The sequence below is a fragment of the Astatotilapia calliptera genome, chromosome 3 (genome assembly GCF_964374335.1).
Source record: "Astatotilapia calliptera chromosome 3, fAstCal68.1, whole genome shotgun sequence".
NCBI lineage: Eukaryota > Metazoa > Chordata > Actinopteri > Cichliformes > Cichlidae > Astatotilapia > Astatotilapia calliptera.
The window spans coordinates 65,240,765-65,247,118 of record NC_137424.1 but is presented as its reverse complement, the minus strand read 5'-3'; the positions used below and the strand labels follow the sequence as shown (position 1 = coordinate 65,247,118).

General features: G+C 39.1%; 1 long non-coding RNA gene across 1 annotated transcript; it reads right to left on the bottom strand.

Moving 5' to 3' along the window:
• Positions 1-5,155: 5,155 nt before the first annotated feature.
• On the bottom strand, positions 5,156-6,328 carry LOC145425589 (uncharacterized). Its single transcript, XR_013906313.1, has 3 exons — positions 6,090-6,328; positions 5,840-6,002; positions 5,156-5,530 (listed from the first exon to the last, which is right to left on the bottom strand). It is a non-coding gene; the product is annotated as an uncharacterized LOC145425589 (long non-coding RNA).
• Positions 6,329-6,354: the final 26 nt, after the last annotated feature.

The window sequence follows — 6,354 nt, the reverse complement described above, 5'->3', positions numbered from 1 at the left end:
TAAAATTAGACATAATTCCTTATGAATTTTGATTGCTGAGATTTTTCTAGTGACCAACATCTTGTCCCGGTCCCGTTCGTAATCTCAGCTTTCTAATCACCACGTGGCTGCAAACACAAGTGCACACGGGCAAGAAAGTCGTCAAGGCCACCAAGATACAGAGATGGCAGAGATGGAGGAGAGTCCCAAGGCTGGAACGTTTGAGGCCAGAGATATCGTATCAAACAAAAATTCCTTTAGTTCACTCCTTGTGCTGACAGATTAACAAAAGATTAATACACTAATCAATTTTTGTCAGAAGCACGTCGCATATGCCAGCAACACAACTCTAAGTAGCTACAGAGAGACTGATTAAGCAGTAAGAGTGAGTTACCCAGAATTAAACACAGATCGGCCACAACTATTATAGGTAAAAATGGAATAATGTCACTCTTTCACTGGCTAATATGATCACTTCACTGTGGGTCATTAGTCGCTCAATGAACATTTCATTAAACAGAGCAGGAATGTTTAAAACAGCGTGTTCAAACATCCTAGTTTTATTTTGAATGCTCACATTACTTCTTACTTTGCAAAAACACAAAACTAGCAGGGTCAGAATTATTAGCGTCACTGATGCTAACAGTCAGCTGTGTGTGGTCTCTGTTGGATAACAGCCTGAACCGAGTAACCCCAGCCTATTCTTCTTTTGCAAAACTCTCAAGCACCTCCAGATTTGACGATCATCTTTTATGGAGCTCGGTCTTCAGTTCCCTCCACAGATGTTCAGCAGGCTTCAGGTCAGGACTTTGTGCAGGCCAGTCAGTAATGCTCATTGTGAGCTGGTTTTTCATCGCCTCCTGAAGGAGCCACGTATGTTTTGTTTTGCGGTTATGTTGGAAGACAAAGTGAAGACCCAAGCACAGTTTTGCTGCTGACTGCTTGATGTTTTCCTTCAGGGTTGTCACATTTTCTTTCTTCATGTTTCCTTCCACTATGAAGCATCCTCACCGTGTTTCACTGTGGGGACGAGGTTCGCTAGGAGTTGGTTGTTCTGGGGTCTTTAGACACGTCTCTCACTAGTTTTCTGTCCAGTCTTTGAGATCTATTCCTTCCAGTCTCTGCCAGGCTTGTTCTGTACTGTCTGGCTGTCTTTGAATGTATCGATGATCCTTCTCACTCCACTTCTTGACACCTGGAAAATTATTGTTAATGTTGTATTTTTAGCTCCAGCTTTCTGAGCCTCAGCAAGTCTTTTTCTCAAGTCTAAACTGATTTCTTTTGGTTTTGGCACAATGTGTCTGTGTAAGTTGAAAGATAATCCTCAGTTTTAACTTATTTCACAAGTTTTGTGGATTTAAAGTTAAACTAGATCATTTGCACAGCTGTGGCTTAATAAAAAAGTATTTTTTTCAGGACGGGTTTGATTACAATTTTGTTGTTCTTGACAATAAGATTCTGAAACAGAAATAATTTAGGCTTACTTAAGAAAACTAGTATGTTTACACATGCCATGTTGAAGTTTGAAAAGTTTTAACCCAAATTTTAAATTTTAGCGGATGAATGGAGGGAACATAACAGGATGTAAAATATTGGTCATTACATTTAAAGATGTTAGAAGGATCGTTGTGCTTAGTCTTTGGACTCACTGACCCATTGATCCAATCCTTTGTGAGCAGGTTTTCTGATGTTTGACAAAAATCTCTAGTAAGTGTCATTAGCATCAGCTTCATGTCAGAATTATTGGGTGTAACAGATAGAAAAGCTCCCACAGTCCCTTTATCAGCCCTCTGAAATATCAAAAGATGCATTTGAGTACACAGCATGTTTACAGGTTATCGTGTCAGTGTTACGTAGTTGTTATCAGTCCTTAACACACTCATCTGAAAAACCCCATTATACGTCATGTTGCTTTGACTCGGTGTAGACACAGATACAGGATGTGGAACACTATGGATAATAAGGACTTTAGTGTACATTTTGTTCCCACTGGGATTTTATTACAGCTAACAACAACACGCACTTTACATTCTGAAAGCCTTCCTTTACTCTGACATTTGGGCTCTGAATCAAGAACCGTTAAGTTTGTACATGCTTCTCTGATGGTGAACATCTGTCGGCGTATGCTTATGTACTCGGGCTAACAAACTGCACCACAGAAAGTACACTATGTGTACTTTCAAAATGCATTTCTTGCAAAAATTTAATTTTTGTCATATGTACATCATCTTCATCACAGTCTCACCTTTTCAATCACATGACATTTTACTATGGTATTCTGGTTGTGCTTTTGTGCAAGAACACGTATTTTAAACTGGCCAGACTGCATCGAGATGGGATTTTAGTGGAGCCGAGTGTAAAATGAGGATCTTTCAGTGCAATGATGTCATTTTGCATGCACTGAAAGTTTTCGTGTCACCCTCACTGCACCTCATCTTTGGGATGACTGTGTATTCACACTGTTAGAGTCCAGTTAATGCCATCATATTACAACAACTTTAATCTACATCTGCTTCTGCTCAGACGGTACCTTTTTAGGGACCAGGAACCAGTGGGGAATGTAGACAATTTAACTTTTAACAATTTTACTTGAGTGAACTATGTGAAAACCCCCTTTATTTATGAAGAGTCAACAAAATATTTGCAAAAATACAAAACTAGTTACAGTATCATCATGCAAGGACACAAAGACAATTTTTAGGTATTTTGAGATTTATAAAAACTTGGATGAGACATCTAGAATGTCAAGGCTTGGGAGGAGCAGATATAAGGGCGCATTTTAAATTTGATTTTGAGGAAATCAACATACTTTGGGTAAACCATGTGGAGCGATTCTCACAGAATCATAAACACAAAAAACTTGCTGTGCTACAAATTGAAAGACATCACCACTGTCGTGAAGGTAAATGCTACTAATTAGTGAACTAAATGACACATTCAGAATACTTTATTAATCCCTGAGGAAATTATGTGGTTACACATAATTAATGTTAATTAATGCAAATCAAATTAATTTGATTTACATTAAAATTAATGTCAATGTCAATGAAAAGGTGACAGGCATGTTTTCTGGAGTGCATCTTGCCAAAACACCTAGTGTGACAGACCTCATTCCAAAAGGTTGGACAGGATGTGAGATTGAACATTACACAACTTTTTATTTATGTCTGTTCCCAGAGGCCATTGTTGAGTTGTGGGCAGTACACCATCGACAGCTGGAGTGCATCTAGGATCCACCATACATGGAAATTTTTAGGTGTAGGGTGAATTCCAGTGTTTTCTGACAGGATGTCAGGTAAAAGGTGTATTGTGTATATTTGTCTGTAACAAGTTAAGCATGTGATCGTGTTATCATTGTCATTAATTTGATGATTATGTTTAGGTCCCCACCGTGCAGCACAGCTTTATCACTGCAGTGTGAAGCTCTGACAGGAGCTCGGTGCTGTATTTGGTTGTCAGGGATGAAACACAGGGTTGTCTCTGCGAATGCTTCAACTCTAACTGTTTGGAAAAACTGTTGAATCTAAACTTTGATTGTGTCCTCTGTTTTATGTTATTTGAATTTTCTTTTAGATGTACATAACTTTAATCATCAGCTGTAGTTTTTAAATGTACTTTAGAAATAAACTTGACAGATAATTATGACATTTTTGGTTTATTTTGAGTTGGTGTGCTTGTGCTTTCCTTGTGCCATTGTTGATAATTTAGTTCAGCTGGGTCTCGTTCTACATGGCTGTCTGCACTTCCCTGAATTTCCCTCTGTGTATACTTCAGTTGCCACATTCTATATATACTAGAGATGGCACGATACCACTTTATATGTCCGATACCGATATGAATCCGATATAGTGTATTTTTTAATCATTAAAAATGTTTTTTGAATATCTTGCTGCATTTTGTATAAGTTCATTCTCAAGTTTAAAAAACAAAACACTAAAGCTATTCTGTTATGCCTGTATGCAAAAAACACACTGCACTCAAAATATTTCATAGTTCAGCAATACTGATCAATCTAATAAACTTAAATCCTCCATCCTCTCTATTCTGGTATTTTAAAGAGTATTTGGCAAAAACATTAAACAGCCAACTGAAATAAATTTTTCTAATGTTTAAAGTGTCAGGAGGCTTTTAAGAAACTGAGTGGAAGGACTTGCTTCTTGGAGGACTTTGAGTCACCAAATACATTTCTCACTTCAAAAATGATGTGTTCAATTTATTTCTAGAAGCTCAAAATCATCTGCAAGTATTCAGGCCTTTATTTTTACCTCAGATACACAGCTAGAAGCTGCTCCTGTTCCCTGTCAGTCAGTTCCCTAAAATTACTTCTCTGCCTCCACAGATGTCTTCCCAACTCTGCTAACCAAACCTCAAACTGCCCCACTGACATCCTGAAAAATGCACGAAAGCGGTCATGGTACAGATTTAAACTCCTGGATCAAATCTCACCGGCGTTCTTCTTGTGAGAAAGTGAACCCAAAAACTCATCCCAAAAAATTCTGAAATTCTTGTAGTCTTTTTGCATAAAGCTTAGTTTTTGTTTTGTTTTTAATGCTCTGAAATAATCTCGGGTGCATAGTATTGTTTACATGTGTGGTCAACTTCTAAATTCTGCCAAGATTTAAAATAGTTCAGTGCTTGCCTCATCTCCTACAACATTAGTTTCCTGTTTGCTATGGTCACACCTCTCTGTTTTCATCAAAAACTGTGTGCTCAAGGGGGGGAAGCTATAAACAACTGAAACGTAAAGCTTGCAGAAACACAGAGATGAGATGAACAGACTTCAAAGTCCAATACAGCACTATATGTACACGGAGAAGGGGGAGTGGAGAAAGCCGGGGATAACGAGACACAGGTAAACTAAATTGAAGGATGAGCCAATGAAAGGGTAGCTAAAATCAAGGCACAAGGAAAATGCAGGAAACCACATAAACAAGTAAACCAAGAGTCAAATAGAATATTTACATAAATAAAACGAAAGTCCAAAAACTTAAAAACACTTGGTCAAATCACCCAGGACCGTGATACACTGTATGCTTTTGACTCCATTAGGTGGCGTAAAAGGAGAAATCGTCAGCTGGATAATTACTGGATTTCTACCTGAATGGTGTTTGAGCCAGAAAACAAGGATCAAACTCAGGCTGGTTGTTGCCACATTCTTTATTTTTTTTTGGCAGAAAGTACAACAATAAAGATAATTGTAGGGCCTCTACAATATATAGTGCCTCAAAGCAACTTTTGGTGTGAATTGGCACTATATAAATAAAATTGAATAAAGAAGATGGAGTGAAGTACTGTTGCTCTGTGTGTCTGCTGAACACTGTCCTCAAAAACAATGTTCAGCATTTGGTCGGCAACTGGTCATTCAGTCGTAGTCAGCATGGAAACCACTCTTGCCCTCTCGTGATTCTGTTCGCAGCCAATCTTACTTCTTACACCACTCATTAGATTTGTCACCTGAAGTTACCTAATGAGTCCAGGACATGCCGATGGAGGCTTCACCTTTGTATTTGGATCCAACTGATCTGCGTCTGCGAGCTGCTGCATTACAATTCTGGATGTTCAAACAAAATACAACTGAATTCACTTCATGTTTTCAGTGTTATGCTGTGAGTGTAGTTAAATGAGGATAAAAATGTACAGAACAATATAATCTAGTAATAAACAGGTGTTTAGTTAGAACGTAACACATGCACCTGCTTTACTTAAAGCACCAAAATGATTATATATGACCATATATGTTAATGGTGTGCTTTGGAACAATGAATAGATGGTTAGGTTTGTGCATAACAAATCAAGCCCTCCTGTAACAGGTGGGATGAATAGGTAAAGCTTGCTATGAGTGTTTGACAGCAAGGCCTACCGGTATGCAGCTGGTCTCCTCTTTGGGACACAGGTGGAGTTTGCAGTGCAGGTAGACTTCACCAGAACCCCCAGTGAACCGGAAGATGTTGAACGAAAACAAGGTGGAGGTTCCCAGTCCGTTTTCCTCCACTGCCACTGTCAGGTCAGCAGGGTTCGCACAGCTTTTCATAACCACGAAAATACACGTTATTGAGGAGCTGATAAAGGTGATCAAAGTGAACTTATGAGTGACTCTGAGTATCTCTCACCGTTAATGATCAGATCATGTCTTGGACTGCTGGTAGGTGATGCCTGGTTGGTTGCCCAGCAGGAGTCCCTCACCACAGTGACCATGCTTCCATCCAGCCCATTAGTCTCCAGCTCTACCCAGATCCTCTGGTTCAGTCTCACTTCACTGTTCAGCTGTACAACTTGTGTCCACCCAGCGTCGGTGTAGGCCTTGATAATCAGAGTGTAATTCCAAGCTCCACATGAGATCTTCTGTGCAACGGAGCTGCAGAATGCACACATTTG